Source organism: Lagopus muta, chromosome 2 (assembly GCF_023343835.1).
Source record: "Lagopus muta isolate bLagMut1 chromosome 2, bLagMut1 primary, whole genome shotgun sequence".
In the NCBI taxonomy this organism is placed as follows: Eukaryota; Metazoa; Chordata; class Aves; order Galliformes; family Phasianidae; genus Lagopus; species Lagopus muta.
The window spans coordinates 88,422,600-88,439,187 of record NC_064434.1 but is presented as its reverse complement, the minus strand read 5'-3'; the positions used below and the strand labels follow the sequence as shown (position 1 = coordinate 88,439,187).

The 16,588-nt window shown below is 40.0% G+C and overlaps 1 protein-coding gene across 1 annotated transcript in view; it reads left to right on the top strand.

Annotated features, from left to right (window-relative positions):
• PACC1 (proton activated chloride channel 1) overlaps window positions 1–16,588 on the top strand; it is a 79,828-nt gene that overhangs the window by 32,809 nt on the left and 30,431 nt on the right. Inside the window, exon 2 of the mRNA XM_048934955.1 lies at window positions 8,598–8,735. The gene's annotated coding sequence lies outside the window, so the exon portion shown is untranslated. The remainder of the gene's footprint in view (window positions 1–8,597; window positions 8,736–16,588) is intronic.

Sequence of the window (16,588 nt, the reverse complement as noted above, 5' to 3'; positions counted from 1 at the left end):
TAGACCTGAGTATTTCACCACGTTGCATCTGTACCTGTGGGTGTCTGCCTGTTGCAGCATTCAAGTAGCTGCCAAACGTTGCTGGTCTTTCAGAGTTTGCATCAGCATTTGAACACCCAGGGTGCTTGAACTGTGCTAATCTTTCTTTTGTTGGCAAACAATGAGGAAATAGAGTCCCAAGTGCAGTGAAGAAGAAAATTTTCTGTAATAGTGAATACAGTATCCTTAAGTCATTTGTGCCTTCCTGAGAAAGGACAGAAATAAACAGTTGGGAAAAGCAGAAGCTAGGGCTTCTGCTTTTCCCCAAGCTATTTTTGTGCTTATCCATCCATGTCTTGTTCCTGTGTTTTCTCCTCTTGTGGCATCTTGTCAGCAATTGAACTGGTGAGTTCTTTGGGATAGGAGCTCTTTATTACTTGCTGGTACAGTGCCAAGTTTAACAGGACTCAATTCCTTATGAAGTCTATAAGATTCTTTGTAATACAAATTTTTTATTTCAACTCATGGTTTTTTGGATGGCTCATTCCAACACACAGCATGTGGTTGTGTGTGTCAAAACTGCAGGCAGTTGGTTGTGCAAAGTGTCTGCCGTCCAGAGCTGCATGGTTGGAGGTTTGGTTCGTTAATAATTGCAAAGCATCACTGTGATGATTTTGCCTGTTTTGTAGTCAGACTTTTTCACAATTCAGCCATTTCCTGGAAGGTTTTTAACACACTGTGGACTTCAGTGTTTCTCCCAGATACAAATCCATAGCCCAACCTGATGGTGAGCAGTCATCTTCATGATGTTGCAAGAAAATACCTCTCCTTGGATTTAGGAAATCAGTTATATGATTTCTAAAATACTGCGATCCCTGACCAGAATGAGTTACTAAGAAATAATGTAAATAGAACATAATAGTTCAGTTAGAAAGGACCTACAGAGACCACTGAGTCCAACTGCCTGACCATATCTGGGCTAACCAAAGGTCCCCCTCTGTACTCAGCACTGGTAAGAATGCACCTTAATTACTGTGTTCAGTTTTGTACTCCTCACTACAAGAAAGACATTCAGGCCCTGGAGCACATCCAGAGAAGGGCAACAAAGCTGTGAGGGGTCTGGAGCACAAGTTTTATGGGGAGCGGTTGAGGAAGCTGGGTTTGTTTTAATCTGGAGAAGAGGAGGCTCAGGGGAGACCTTATCACTCTTACAACTGCCTGAAGGGAGGTTGTGGTGAGGGAGGAGTTGGCTTCTTCTCCCATATAACTAGATATGGCCTTACAGAGAATGACTTCAAATTGCACCAGGGAAGATTCAGGTTGGACGTTGGGAAACACTTCTTCTCTGAAAGAGTGGTCAGGCCCTGGAATGGGCTGCCCAGGAGGGTGGTGGTGTCACCAACCCTGGAGGTGTTCAATCAACTTTTAGATGTACTGAGGTACATGGTTTAGTGGGAAATATTGATGTTAGGTAGAGGGTTGGATTGGATGATATTGGAGGTCTTCTCCAACCTTGGTGATTCTATGATTCAAAGCATATTACTTAGGACATTAAAGGTGTGATATCCTGGTAGAATCTGTTAGGGCTGTAAGCTTTCCCTTCTATGTCAATGCTGCTCATTCTGGGTCTGGATTATAACAGTGCTGCTTCAATTGTCCTGATAAAGCTCTACAAACATTTAAAACATGTTTTCATCTTGATATGTGTTACCTTACATTTTTTTAGACCAATTAGGTCTGATACTTAATGATTGCATCAAAACATCAAATGGGAAAGATGACATCTGAGAGGATTTGGGTTTAATATTATGCCTGCAGTTTGTCACACGATGTGGTGCAAATGTTTGTGGTGGAATGCTGCAGCATGTTACCCTTACCTTCCCTAATTCTGGGTGTAAATTGTGATTGTAGACAAAATTGCATATTTGTACTGAGAGTTGCCTGTTGCTCAGTTTTATATTCTAAGTGACAGAAAGATATTTGTACAAAGAAATGCCACTTAGAAAAAAACGCAGAGCTATATTCTTTGTAGATCATTATGTTCTATATTCATATAACATTTTCTTCTTTTTATATTTTAAATAACGATCCCTTTATGAGGCCTTTTATTGGGCTGATACTTCAGAATTCCAAAGTATTCTCTTCTGTAAGTCATTTCACAATGAAGAACAACACATGCCTTAGTTGATCTGTTTGAGCAGTCAAAGGGTAGCAGGAAATGGCACAAATGTTTGGTAGAGCACATAGTAAGGATTAGCACAACAGCAAGAAGATCACAAGCTATTATTATTCCACTGATTTGTTGCTTTCTATTTTCTGTATGTGATATATTTCTCTGTAGTTTTTGAGGAAGTAGTCAGATAAAAGGTCACAGTGGCTTTATGAAAGTGAATCATGCACCGATTCACTGTACGCAGTGTGTGTTCTGTATATTTGGATCGTGCTGTCCTTCTTTAGTTTGCTGTCCGTTCTGCTGTGGGAACCAGACTTAGATGAATTGGGATGTAAATTGCAACATAACCTTATGGACTTGAGTGGAAATGACATAGTTCATTTAATTTCCATAGATAAACCATAATTCAGTGCTAACTTAGGCCATATCCCCAGAATCTCTGAGGTGGGATTGAGATGAAGAGAGATTTGCTTGGCAAAAAGTAGAATGCGGGGAGCATGCTCATCACTTTCTTGTCACAGGATGGAGAATGTGCTCCCTTTCCAGATTTCCATGACTGCGTGCAAGTGTCATAGTTTCAGAATATGATACTTCCCCAGACTCACATTAAAATATGTAAAATGAAGTTGGGAACAGGGTCTTCGTGACAACCCACAAGAGCCAGAGCATCAGCTTCTCTCAGCTTTTTTGTTACTGGCATTAGGTTTGTCAAAGTTGCCAAAGCTGGGGTTTGGGGAGGGCAGGCAGGGAAAAAACACAATCGCAGGTAAAATTCTGAAGCAAAATAAGTCACCAAAAATTGTGATTGGGATGGTGCAAGAGTCTGGTTTGGTTTGGTTTGGTTTGGTTTTTTTTCCACAGCGAAACTGACATATTTGTGCATGCTGCATTCTGCTTAGTCATTTGGCTAACGTTCCTTGTTCTCCAGGGCCACCATATTGCATAACGTAGAGGCATTTAACCAACCTCACATGCTTCACCACAGTGTGATAGGTCACTTGACATTATGAGGAACATGACATAGTAGTTAGGGGCCTTTTCTTTCCTCTTCCCCCAAAAAGTAGACGATTTCGTACTTGTGGTATCATGTTAGCAGTTTAGGGAAATGATGCTTTCTTTTTCCCCCAGAGCAGATACAATACGTTCTGTTATGCTGCAGGCTTTCATCATGCTGACATGTCAGCATCTCAATTCCCACTTGGAAATGCACCTTTTAGGGCTGAAAAGGCAACTTAGGCCAACTTAGTTCATTGTTACTGAACATTCTGGCTGAGCTAACAGAACATTAAAGCTAGAGTATTCCCTGTAACTTCAACTAGAGCAGACAATCTTGAGATATCAGTACTGATGCCAGCGTGATCTTCATCTGCTGGAGGTTCTGCTCAGTACTTGAGACAGCCAACAGCTTTCTCATAAATCATGTAGACCAAACCTGTAACACTTGGAAATGCAGCCCTAGCAAAGCTGTGATCTAGTAAGGGCACTCCACAGGCATAAACTATCATACATCTGGGTACTGCTGTTGGAGTGAAGGATAGAGAGACAGTCCCATTAGCAACATCTGTTATTTTACTTAAAAGAAGTTGGAAGTTTGCATTTCTGGACTGAGGCACCTCGGGTTTCTTCTAATGACAAGTATAATTACAAGTCCTCTGACCTTTAGCTGTCTTAATGCTGGCATCCAGGCTTGAAAGTTGTGCATTGTGCTAAGGCAGTTTGAGTTCTCTTACTACACCTACAAGTGGAATGCCAGTCCGATGTGCTCAGTAATGAAAATAAACACTGCGTTGAACAAATGGAAGCACTGTTGGACACAAGGGCTCAGTTTAACTTTGGCATCATAACTTCGTTCTTTTAACGCCATCTTGAAGATGTTTTTCAAGATGGAAGAAATCTATTTTCCAGCCTTTCTTCTTCAGATAATGTGAGATCAATATATATGGAACTGAATGGATTTCATACGTTTTGTAGTTTACATCTTTGGAATTACCCCACAACATGACTGCTGAGTATTGCTTCATTCTTGCAGATCTATTCCTATATTTTCTACAGATAAAAGAATGTTTTAAAACATTACCTGAAATATGAATTGACAATAGTGGTAAGAGAGAGAATGCCTCTGTAAAGTGTCTGTAGTTATCTGCCTTTGAATATTCAGGCATTATACAATACTCAGTCTTAAAAGTGGTTTTGTCCCTTCCTAATAGGTACAGTGCTTGTTTCTTGCTGAGATGCAGATTTACAGTATTTAAGGAGGAAAAAATAGGACTATCATTTCCCCTTCAATTTGTCTTTACAATTATTGGCATAAATTCTCTTTCCGTGATTGAGTTAAGCTGTTTGTTTCATACATACACAAGGGGAAGATGCAGCTGCCTTCATGTGTTTGTGTGTTATTAACTTTTCAGGTGAGCTTTGCAGAAATAAGGAAGTTTTACTGATACACTTTATTTTATGCCATCTTATGTTACAGAAATTGCATTCTGAGAGAGACGTGCATATCACCAATTCTGGAAACAAAAGTACACACAGAGTTCTTGGGCACTGGGAATAATGGACAATACTAAATAGCTGTGAGGACAGGGAAACGTATGCAGCTGAGTTTGGGAGCTAAAACAAGAAACACAAAGTAAGTAGGAAGTTTATCTTGGATAAAGATAGAGGAAAGCTGAGTGAGAATGTAGGGCTGTATCCCACTTTACCAGTTGGGGGCTCTTGTAAGCCATCTCATTTGTCTGGTTCCTGCACAGCTGGAAAGTATCAAGCTCTGTAAAACGAGTTGTTAGTTTTATCTCGAGAGTATAGCTGATAAATAAATTGGAGGGAAAAGAAGAAAAACAAACAAAGTGTAAAGTCAGTTCTAGTTTCTGCCTTCTCTCTGTGGGAGGTTTCTAGCCCTTGGGCTAGACTGCAAGTTGAGTGCCTGTCTTTGGCACAGCTGAGAGCCCAAAGCTGTGATGAGGAACGCAGCCTGCAAACAAGAGTTAGAAAACCGACCTAGCATCAACGGAGGAGGTTTCTGTGCTCCTAGCAGCAGAGGTGTGGGGAAAGTTTTGCACTCCTTGCCTGGCTGCCCCGTTCTGTTCCCCAGCTGTGGCAGAGCCTGAGCCAAATGTCCCTGCGGTGTGCTGCAGCTGGTGAGGCAAGGCCAGTGAGCAAGGTGAGCATAGGGTGGGATAATGATCAATTAACAGTACTCACTGAAACTGGTAGTAAAAGCTAATTATTATTTGTGAAACCGGTAGTAGTAAACCAGTTACTATGTTTAATTAAAGATCTATGCTGATGTCTTCCAACTGGAAAGACCTCCAGAACTCTAAGTTTTGTCTAGGTGCTCAGGTAAAAATGATAAGAGCTGAACAATTGAGATGGTGTCAAAGTTTAAATGTGCACTGGCAGTGCTTAAGGATTGTGCTCAGCTTCCCACTGGGGTGCAGATTCACATATAGTTCCATCTATGGGAATGGCACATTCCAGGCACATGTAGTGCCATCCACTAGATGGTCCTTCTTTCTTGCTTCCCACCCTTACCTGCATGTTGTTTTGTCCCTGTCTGTGTGACTGCACATTGATTTAGACTGGGAAGCAAATTCAACTCAAATTTATTCATTCGTCTACTTATTGAGGGGTTATTTTCCTCACTACAATTTAGTTTGTGCCTTTACCAGCAGCTATCCTGGCATAAGTAAGGCTGTGGTGTAAGGTGGAAATAAGCTGGACGGAACAAGGTGTTAAAGCCAGTACTGTTGCTGAAAGAGATGTTTGTGAAAATACACCTTGTTTTGGTACAGAGCAGCCAGAAAGAGGGTGTAACTGAGTTCCCTAGGAATTGCTGGGTTACATGTGGTCACTTCTGCTCAGAACAGAGACCTAGATCTGAGTTCCTGTGAACCTCCATTCTCTTCTGTAGTGCACTAAACAGAAATCTCATTGCCTCTAAATTCTGTTCTGTAGTTCTGTTCTAAATTGAAGTGGATGTAAATTAATTCACAGAAAGGAGGGGAAAAAATCCCAAACCCACACTGAAATGTTCAGTATGATGCTGGTGTTCCTCAGTGCAGTCCTCTTGTCCTTTTCCACATTGTGCCCTGGCATTGGTGCAAGAGGAGATGCTGCTAATGGCCCTTTGTGCTGCACAGATGTAAATCCCTTCTAGGTGTTCACCTCAAATCGGCTGTTTCTTGTACTGTAAATCACAGCACTTGTGCACTTTGAAGCTTTGCAGTGACACAGCCTATTCACTCCTTTTGTGTTTGTCTCACTGCTTTCCCAGAGCTGTGGTTCCCTCGGGTAAAGACATTCCTTGCCTTACTTTTTTGAGGTATAATGCTGGAAGATTTTGATTTTTATCGAGTGCTTTCTACTTACAGTTCTCACAGTGGCGTAAGCACTTCGTCATTTCTTGTACAGAAAAATAGACATAGATGAACAGATTGACCAAGTAGTTTGATCTCCATCAGAGCTCGGAATAGTTCAATAGCTCTCCTTGCTTCAGGCCATTGCCCAAGTGCAATGGGACTATTCCTTACATAAACTTAACTTGCTTATTTTTACGTGTTTATGTTATACCTCTGTGTTACATATTTTTATTAATTTGGGCTAATTTGGTCCTTAAAAATAGTTAATGAGAGACAACCAAATTCTCCTATATGTCCAGCTGCATCTCTTCTTTCACATCTGAGGTAACACTCACTCGTATCACATCTCTCATTCCAGTCCTGTTCATCCTGTGCTGCCATTGCAGAGGTCCTCAGGGTTGTCCTGCTAAGCCACTTGCTGATATTGCAGAGCTCTCTTCACCTGGGTCCTGGGGGAGGCAGGTCATCTCTGCATCAGAAATTGGCAGGAACTTTGACACTGAAGTTGATGCCGTGATTCAGAAATATAAATGGAATCAGAATTGTGCCTGGGTCCTTGGAAGAGAATTTATGCTAAGTAGCAGTTTGGAATCTTAATGGCTTTTTAACCCCCAGCCCAACAGAGGAGCAAAGACCCACCACGGACTCTGCCTGGCCCCCGGAGCTCACCCCCAGAATTATCACTGCTCGCCTGTATGCTGGTGCACCAATCCACGCTCCAGGAAAATAAGTGTGCCGTTTTTTTTCTTTTAATTTTACCTCACAGTCCTCTTCTTACAGATTGTCCTATTTCTCGGCGCTGCTGCCCTGAGTCTCCTCAGCCCACTGCTGCATTTCCAGTTGGTTACATTATACCGTCCTCTAGTGGTAAAATGCTCAGCTTGCTAGCTCGTATCAAAAGCTGGCAGCTTTCTGGCACTTTTTTCTCTGTGTTTGTTACACGTTAATGCTATTCCAGAAGAGCCAACTTGCTTTGAGAAGGTTGCTTAATGACAGCGAACACTGAGAAAGAAGTTTTTGACAGAGGAACTTTGTAACAAAATTGATTTAAACTGTGATAGTGGTACTTTGCTAACATAATTTGGTTTCAGGTTTAGTTTTGAGTTTTGTTTCACTGCCTCAGCCATTCTTCTGTGCTGTTTCTTGAACTAGCACGTGGAAGAATACTTGTTGGAAAAGCACAAAACATCAAGTCAGATTTTAGATATTAAAAATAAATTCTTCATTCAGGGTGGTGGGGCATTGGCACAGCTGCCCAGACAAGTTGTGGTGCCCCATCCCTGCAGGCACTCAAGGCCAGGTTGGATGGGGCCCTGGGCAGCTGTAATGCTGGGGGCAGCCCTGCCCAAGGCTGGGGTTGGGACTGGGTGGGCTTTGAAGTCCCTTCCAATTCAAATTGTTCTGTGATTCTAAGTCAAGAGATTTGAGTTACTGCTCTGTTTCAACTCTATAAAGTTTTGGTGAAACTTTCAGTGTCATTTTTCCTTACTGTTTTCTGTATGGAAAGGGGAGTAACAGTATTAGGTATTTCATCGTGGTGTTTGTGGGCCACTGATGAAATCAAATTCCTAAGTGCAAAGAGTTTGCAATGTAGAATACAGTACTGTATCGCCACTTGTTAGACAATCCTGTCCCAGAAGTGGTATTTTTATTTTTTTTGCATTAAATCAGGGTGAGTTCTTACCATATGTAAATACTCCAGGTTTGTAACTTTTCCCTCAGTGAATTACTACCTATGATAACAGACTTAATTGATAAAAGTAATTTGGAAGCTAAGGGGAAAAAAATGCAACACTAGAGGTGATTTCAGATTTACTTCACTTTTCCTATACATATATTAGAATATTTTGTTAATACATTTGGACCTACATTAATAAATCATTGATTTATTTGTGTTTAATTGCTGATTTAACCTTTAAATTAAATAATAATAATAATAATAATAATAAAAAAAGAAAGGAACAAAACCTGACTTGAAATGTAATGCTAATTTCTAGTTTCTAGTATTCATGTAAGTGTAATAATATACAGAACTAGGAGAAAGTTCCATGAATTACCATTTTGATAATTAACATTTCTTCTAATAGGAAAAAATTCACATGGATTTTTATGCACTCTTCTGCAAGAATAAGCATAGAAAGAAAGAAACTGCTGTGAAACCAAGTGGTTCCTCCCAGTGGGGCAGAAATCTGAAGGACTTTTCATTTCCAGAGTACAGCAATTAGGTAAGAATTAATGATTTTCATGAGTCCAAGACTGATCACAAGGTGTCTTTGTATAATGGAAAAATCAGCATTCAGGATGGGTTGTACAGTTACACTGCTAACTACAATCTCAGAGCAATCCAGTTTTGACTGTTTAAACTTGATCACAAATTTCCAGTGGCTGTCAAGACATTGGTAGGAATGCAGCTGCCATTTGTCCTTCACTTACTTGACCTAGAATCTTCCTGTACACAAAACTGCCTCTGGGCAGGCAAATTCTGAACTTCATGGTCTTTATGTAGGTGCCCTTCCACAGCTTTGTGCATTACTGAATTGTTGCCCAACTAGGCCAGTTTGTTGCTACAGAGCTATTCTAGCATATAACAGCACGGGTAATAAAATGGAGATCTGTTATCTCCTAATGCCTGACTGCCAGTAATGTAGCTTGCTTTTGTGAATGGGAAAGAAGACTGGGATTTGCCTTTAAAAGCTTTGAAGTGAGTGTTTTTGTCTGTTTTCTGATACAGCTATTCTAGACTTGACAGATGGACAGGTCCTTGAGCTAGGTTGTTCTGAGTTGAGGCAGCTGGGCAGTTAATTTAACACTGCTCATAGCTAATTTGGGAGGTGGCCTTTGTGCTAGGTGGGCTGCAGCTTGACTGTCACAACATAGTGCTGCAGAAGCGGAGGAAATAGGAGTAATGGAAGTAACATACTAAATTGCTTAGGTGTATTGCTTTAGGTGCAACACAGCTTTCTGGTGTACAGGTGTTTCAGACACTGGTGGTCCACCACCATACAAAGACCTGGAATTAGCTAACAACATTAGTTAAATGCCAAATCCCTCCCCAGGCTGGTCGAGGCATGAGACTTACTGATTCCTCTGTTGATGGGCCTTGCAATCAGAACACTGTACATCCCCAATCAGAGCCATGGGCCTCCACCTGTGTAAGTGAATTTCTGCTGATTATAGCTCCATTGCTTCAGCAGAGTCTGTTTGGCTTCCCAGTTACGTCAAATATGGTCTAAAATCCCAAGGGAAAAATACTTGCTCTCATTTTTTCAGTCACTCTCAGGTCTAGGAATATATTGATTTAAAGCATCAAAGTAGACTCTAATGATGCTAGCTATTAAAATCAAGCGCAATGGATGTTTGATAGTTAAGAAATCTTTTATTTCATTCAAGCACAGAATGAGTGTTGACATGAAAATTACACCAAGGAATTTTTACTAGGCAGCAGTAAGAAGTGCCTTGTGGACATTTCTGTACTGTTTTTGTAGTAGTAGTAGTAATAATAGCAACAGCAGCACGGTTGAAAAACCTTGCAAGGTAACGCACAGTAGAGTGAAATATCTCCTTCTGTGTTTTTATATCTTAGGAATAACTCCATTGCAGCTTGATATGTTGTTTAGCTTGTGTGTGATGCATTTTTCTGTGTCTGTATATGGTAAGAAAGGAACCTAATTTCTTCTCATATTGAGTATGTCAGTTTTTTTCCTAAGTAACAAGCAGCATACCCTACTAATCTGTGACATCGCATTACATGATCGCTCCTTACTTCACTGGCTGCATTCAGTTTTCTTTCCAAAAACAGGGATATTTGCTCAGAGCCATCAATTGTAACCACATCTCCTCATTCTACACTGTTAGTGGAGTCAGCAATCAGCTGCATTCAGTTCTTCATTACATTTTGGAGGATTAATCCATTCCTAACTCTCTTATCTTTATTGGTATACATTTTTCAAGTTTGTAAAGGTCGCGCCCTTTAAAAAGCCAATTATTAATATATGCCAGTTGCTTTTAGCAAATAAACTACTTGTAATTATTATTGCTAATAATTTGTCCAAAACTTTGTTTCTGCTTTTCCTCTATCTACTCATTCTTTGTGTTTTTGAGTTTCTAAGTGCTCTTGTGCTGGTATGTTTCCAAAGAAGCTGTCTTTTTGTGTATAAGATATAGTTTGGATGGGACAGTAATTGTAAGGATTTTTTAATAACACATGCTGTAGATACCACTAATTTATAGTGGTAAATTTAGAATCTTCTTGTTATTACATGAAGATCAAGCCACTTAATATCAGGATTTACCACATTGATTCTCTGGAATTCTCTGGTATTAGTAATGACTAGGAAATCAATTTACTGTACAGATAAATGTAAGTAGTACAGAATTGGAGAAAATATTTGAATGAAAGATGGTAGATGTGAAAAGCACCCATGGGAACGATGAGATGTTTAGAATGAGATTCTAGGCTGACAGAAATTGCTATTGCTCCATGGAATTTAACAACAATTTCATCGATTGAGAATCAAGATAATGAAGTTAAACTTACGAGAGAAAGTGAGAACCACCCATAGACCCAGCATGCACAGAGAATGTCTGCAGGAGGAAGACCCAGCAGAGGTAGCAGCAGTTCTTCAGCCAGAAGGAAAGTTTTCCTGTGATTCTCTCACAGCTGGCATATGGACGGCTTCTTATACAGGTTAGAATGGAATACGTTGGGATACTGAGTTTGTCTTGCTAGATTAAAAATGCACTTATACGATCCTGCCACTGGATGTCTCTCTTGTTCCGCTTACAAGGACGAAGTCCGGCCTCTCAGAGCCAAGCATCTCAGAGTTAAATGGGCCACTGTGGAAAACCAGCTGTCACAGATGTCCAGCTGACTGCAGTGACACAGTGCCAGGCCTGGACTTGCCAGCTTACAGCGTCTGAGGCTGTAACAACAAGATATGAGCAAGAACAAGAGCTGACAAATGCATTTTTTCTTGCATTACAACTGCACTTCTTACCAGTCCCTTATTTTCCAGCGTTCAACACAACTGCATTAAGCAGCCTGCTGCCAATAACTGAATACTATTTGAGAAAACAAGTTGAAATCAATTCTGCCTTTCTCAGTAGTTACAATATATAAGCAAGTACTTTGTTAGGCTGAAATAGTAAAGTGCACCGGAGACGTTTTCTTTTTTCCTGCCAGGTTTTTTGTTCAAGTGGGTTGAAGTTGGCAGTAACTTGAGCTAGACAAGAGCCAGATTTCCTTTTTCTGGAAAAGTCTGCAGCTTCTATTTATTTCTCTGTTCTGAAAGGGAATTACAAGAGACGCTTTCAGAGCTGCCCATGAAATTCTGTTACGGAAAAATAAACAGTAGGAAAGGCTTTTTTTTAACCTGTGTGAGTGAAGATACAGTATCAGCTCTTTGTTTTGCTCCACTGCGTTGCTTGAGCAAGGGAGATCTTTCTGTGTGCACAGTCTTGTTCATTTGAACATCCTGAGGTGTCAGAAATTAATGAATGTGGGAAAACGTGTAAGAAAATCCTTTTGAGGTAAAGAACCTCAAGATCTCTGGCTTGTATTCACATTGAATCAGATAATTTCATGCAGCATCAAAGCACACAGCACATAGTGTTCCAGAGGTCTGAGGAACAGGGAAAGACAGAGTCGAGCCTTAGGTGATGATTTCAGGGCAAATGAACCTGAGTGCTGAGAGCACAGGGTTTCAGTGGTTCACACAGGATAACACAGGAATTTGGGGATTGGGAGAACTAGGTCACTGTTTCCATTCTTCCCTTCTTCACACCTTTTTTTTCAGTTTCATCAATGTGTTTTGACATACTCTCCCCTCCTTATATTAATACTGTATTTTACTTAAAGTTAAAACCCTAGATTACGAATTCTGAATGAGAAGAGCCTGATGTCTGTAGGAATTTTGCTGGATTGTTTTCTGTACTTCTCAGTATGCATGAAGTGAGTTATGTAACTTTTTGCCTCAGTGGTTGGCCAGTATATGAGATCTAGGGCTTATTTCTTTCAAAATATTGGTAGGAAATCTTTCTGGACATTCTTTGTAATCAAAATGGGATTAAACTGCAGTCCTGTTTCCCTGTATGAAGCAGGAAAATAGACAAAAGGAAACAGCTCCTTTTGTGGTAATCCAAGCCTCTCACTTCAGGCAGCACTGCCCTCAGAAAACTCTCTCCTTTTCTCTCTTTATGTGTGCTCAGGATCATTCTACAAAATGATTTCCATCTTTGCCTGCATTTTGTCTTCAGGTGGGTTTTGCTCTCTTCTATCTCAGAATAACTATAAGAATAATGGAAGTGCTTTTCAACAGCATAAACTAAGCCTTGAACCGGGATATAGCAAGTGTCATTTCTAACTGACTGATGTAGGCAAACCTGTGTTTTGCTATACTGAACATTTTAACTCCTGGATTCCAACATTTTCCAGTTAGTAATCCCCAATCCTCGTCATGCATGTGAACACCATAATCTGAAGTGGGCATTTAGTGCAAGAACCAGACTGTATGGCTGTTACTTTTGGCTGCGAAAGCCCTGGAGAGCTGCTTAATTTTGCCTAGTACTATGCAATTGGAAAATAATTTGTCATCCCACCCCCAGAAATCAAGAATACACATCATCGTAACATGTGATTTCTTTTTAGAGCCTTCCACTAGATTTGGCAATAGCTCCAGTATTCATTATTAATTATCCTATACTGCCTTTTGCAATAATATCTGTGCTAGTGTTGCTAGAACTCCTTGCAGCATGTATCCATAAAATTTCTGCAAAAGGAGCAGTGAAAGCAAAGGGATAATGATGTGTGCAGATGACTGCAGTAGGGTATTGAAGTTCCAGTGTATTTTTATTCAAAAGCAAATGCCTAATTCAAAAATATTGGATGGAAACTGGATCTGTAATTACGTTCACAAATTGAGAGGTCCTTTTGGAGCTTAATCTAAACAATATAGTGAATGTAGGTTTCTGAGCTCCATAGGAAACATCAAAGCTGACCACATAGATTTTGGTGGTCCAGGAAAAGGAGGAGGGATTGGATTCTGAAACAGTGAACATCAGCATAGCTCAGTTGGAGCTTTTTATTGATGTATGCAAGTTGAAAATTGTTTTATGACTCCAAGTTGCATAGAAACAAAGCAAACCAAAGAAACTGTTATGAAAGCAACCGTCCAGGAAAACATGGGGGAAGAGAAATACAGTGAAAACAGAACTCTTTCTAAATTAAATTTACTTACTAAATTTAATAAAGTTTCCTAGTGAGGAGTTTCTGGGAAACAGAGATTGAAATGTGAAGCAAACTTTGATTGCTCTTTCAGCTGCCTTGGCGGTATACTTGCAGCAAGAAGTAAATTTCGTTTTTGTACTGCTTTTTAAAGAGCTTTCTAGATAAAAATGCCCATGCTTCACAACCACCTTAAGAAGTATTTGTTGTGATTGTTGCTAAAGGAACAGTGTAATAGTTTCATAAATATCAGAGTTAACAGGCTTCTAAAAACAAGCAAAATTGCCTGTAGGTGATTTCCATTTGTACAGAAATAGTTACTCTCTCAACTTAAACTTTCCCTAAACTTTCTCCCTGGGCCTGTTACCTATTAGTGCATACTTTACTGTCCTATTCCTGCTTCCTTTAGCTGTTTTGAATTAACTGTGGGTAGAAGCAATACTTAATTTAAAAGTACTCGAGGGAAAAACCTGATCTGACAAATTACAGAAGATAAACAACATTATGGATAGCTTGTGTCTATGATGAGATCAGAAACAGGCTGATGAGCCACACTTCTTTTTGAAAAAGCAGTGGCGTAAAGCTTATGACTGATGTTAGAGAAAAGGTGAAATCTTCCAACAAAGTGGCTTCCAGAGTAGAGTCTGAGCACAAAGAGGCTTTGATTTTGATTTTTATTATTTCTTTTGTTGAGTTGCTGTTAGGTATTCAATAGGGGTGCACTTCCCTTATTTTCACTGTCTTTCCCTTGAATTTTAATTTTGATATTGTTAAGGCACCTAGTATCTTGATAGGTAGCTTTTACTAAAGCTGATACAATAATTTTCCCTACAGACTTGATGTTTGGAGAAGCCTCATGCTAGTCATATTTAGAGCTTTTTCTTCCCTGTGGAAATGCAGGAGAACCTTGCTGCCAGCAAATTAGCTTGCATTGTGTTTTTCTGTTCTTCTGCACGATATTTCTATCATACTTGGGATGCTTATCATTGGACAGTTTATGAACAGATTTCAGATTATGAACACATTATGACAGATTATGCTTATGAAAGGACAAGCAAAGTACGAAGAGAGATATTAGAAAATTGGGTCTTCCTGGTCTGATTTCATATCAGGCTTTGAATCCCCATGGACTTATCCCTGAGAGATCCTTAAAGCTGTTTGAATTAACTGTGGAGAGTCCTGCAACAACTCCTTCCGACGAGCAAGAACAAGGTGGCAATAGTATACCGAAAGGATTCACAGTGCTGGTCCTAAGCTGGCACACTTAAAGTGGTCTCAGGTGCTCAACTCACATCAAAGAGTTGGTTTTACAGAAGGCAGCAAGAGGCTGGAACATGGCTGAACAGTATGGCCTTATGGTATGGGAACTGTGTGGTGAAAGCTGATGATGCTCCTGATCATGGAGTCACTTCAGCCCAGGAAGTGCAGGTGGACTGTGGTAGTGTGTCCTCATCCCCATTTGGTGCCCATTAGGGAAAAAGTAAGAGGCCCTTGCCCTATGCTTCTTCGGTATTCCTGGGTTTGGTAACTTCACTTTGTGTTCATCATATTAGATAACTTGTACTCTGCGTTCCTCAAGTCTTCTGAATCCTTTGTCAGTGGGAAGGAAGCATTCATAAACTTGTTTGCATAACAAGTTTCTGGAATTTGCCTGTGGATAAAGTTTTATGTAAGAGCTTGTCTCACAATCTTTAGTTGTGGAAGGTGATTTTAGAAGCACACAGTTACTGGTAGCACCTCTGGGAGGTTGATTCCCCCTGGAAAATGTATAACTCCTCAGAAAAGATGATGAGATGTTATGGTCTGAACTGAAGAGTGAGTTTGTAATCCCCTCATCTGCTGGCTTTTTTTGGCAGATCTATCCCTGATGCTTCATTGCAAGGCACTACAGAAAATCATTTCTTTCTCCTTCAGGCAGTATGTAAGCCTTTGCATTTTCCCACCTTTGATTAAACAAAAGCCATGACAGAAATTTAGGTGGAGAAATAAAATGCAGAATATTGGGTACAATATAAAATATAAATAAATCTCCAGGTTTTCTCTTTAAAATGTGTATGCTGCCTTTCCTCACTACACTAGGCTGAAATAACAAGGCAGGACCCAACTAGATAATAAGGCTGGCTCTGATCTCTTATTCCACTGACACTGTTGGCATCCAAATTTCTACTACCTCTCCATTGCTTAATTTGAGGTATTCTTCTCTACATTCATTCTCTTTCTCCTACTGGTCTTTCCTTTTCCTGATTCTGTCAGCTTTTCAGTTTGTTCCACGATGGCAGGGTTGGACCTACTGTATATTTTGTACTGTGTGACAGGGAAACTGAAGCTCATCGTCCCTTGGAATTCTCAGTGCTGTGTGATGGAATCATCTGGAATGTTAATTCTTATTTGATTATTCTGACATTCTTGATGAAAAATACACACATTAAAATTATAATGTAATTACAGATTTTGCTTTTAGCATGAATATATTTCTTCTCAATGACACTGAAAATATTTAGTACTCCCAATATCTGTTTATTATTTTGACAAATAGGCAGAGAGCTATGTGTAATTTTAAGGTCGCACAGTTTGTTCCATGCAGCTTAAAGGCAAGGATTTTCGTCCTCCCCTTCTGCCCCATCACATTTTATTATTAATGGATGCATGTGAATTGTCAGCTTTTCCAAAGCTTTGCCATACATGCTGGAATGAATAATTAACCAATCAGATTAATTTAGTTGCTTAACCACATTGTTCACTAACTGAGAGTACCTCCTGTCTTTTACTTCATCCTGTTAGTTTGAACATAAGAATTTGAAGCTGACAGAACCTCTGCTGTGGAAAACACAGTATTCCAAGGGTTGTGTGTTTAGA